Here is a 1,115-nt window from a genome sequence, read left to right on the forward strand (position 1 = left end):
TGGTGGTAAGGCACCCCCTTGGTGGAGGGCCCTGGGTGACTTCCAGTGGCTGACACGATGGCTGGTGGTACTCAGCCAAGGCTGCTGAGCCACGCGGGTAAACTCGCAGAGGTCCAGCTGACTCGGCTGGGCTGTCGATGCAGGGACGTGCCTGATGCTTGTTCTTCCCGAAGGCTCGCGTCCTTGTGGGCAGGCTCTCAAGGCTAATAAATTCTAAGAATAGGCAAGGAAAGGATGACACGGCTGCATGGCACTCGGAGGTGGGAGGTGACCCTCAGCAGTGCTAGCCCGTCAGGAGCTCAGGCTTTGAGTGGAGGCATGGTCTTGTCCCTGGTCCAAGAGCAGTTGTAGGCAGAGCAGCAATCCCATAAAAAGAAAGTTATGCTTGAAGGGAGTGTGGAGCAGTTTGGCCATGCCAGGAACTTGCTTGTCCAAAGCCCTCCGCAGGAAGAGTCCCACTAGCTCCAGTCCAGATTTTTTTCTTGCTCAGCAGTTCCCAGTGAACCATCCATCATCCACACACCGTGTGGGTGATGCAGCCCTGGACACTTACCGCAGGCACCCACAGCTGTGCGGTTTTGACCACCTGTTGTCTGGTCCTACCAAACACCCCTTTCTGTAGAGGGACAACAAATAGTTGGGCTGTAATACTCAACCCAAGCCTTTAGTAATGGGTGGTTTGAATTCCAAGTCACACTAGTTAAGGGCCCCACGTCTGTCCTGCTGGCACTTCCTGTCTTGTGCTGCATGTGTAGCACAGGGTATGACAGCTTGAAGGGTAGGTAAAGACAAGCTGCAAAAAGCACATGGGGACCATGAACATGGGCTAAGCTAAATATGACAGTTAGCTGTCTTACACAAAAGCCTCCAGACCACTGAGGCGTCACCAGAGAAGGGGAAGTTTAAGTGAGAGTTCTGGGGAGATTTGCAGAACCAAGATCCTTTCTTCATCCCATGGAAGTTGTCCCTTCCCTGCTTCTGTCTGCATTCAAGGAATATCTGCCCCAGCTTGCCTACACATGCAATGGAGTCCATGGTCATACTCGTTGCCCTCCTTGGCATCAGTATCTACCCTAACAAGAGGACTTTTGCTGGTTGCTCTGAGCTTCCTTCAC

General features: G+C 52.8%; 1 protein-coding gene across 1 annotated transcript in view; it reads left to right on the forward strand.

The window, feature by feature from the left end:
• LOC104510843 (pappalysin-2-like) overlaps positions 1 to 1,115 on the forward strand; it is a gene marked incomplete at its 5' end in the record, with an annotated part of 89,605 nt that overhangs the window by 60,185 nt on the left and 28,305 nt on the right.

Source organism: Eurypyga helias, unplaced genomic scaffold (assembly GCF_000690775.1).
Source record: "Eurypyga helias isolate BGI_N326 unplaced genomic scaffold, ASM69077v1 scaffold18000, whole genome shotgun sequence".
In the NCBI taxonomy this organism is placed as follows: Eukaryota; Metazoa; Chordata; class Aves; order Eurypygiformes; family Eurypygidae; genus Eurypyga; species Eurypyga helias.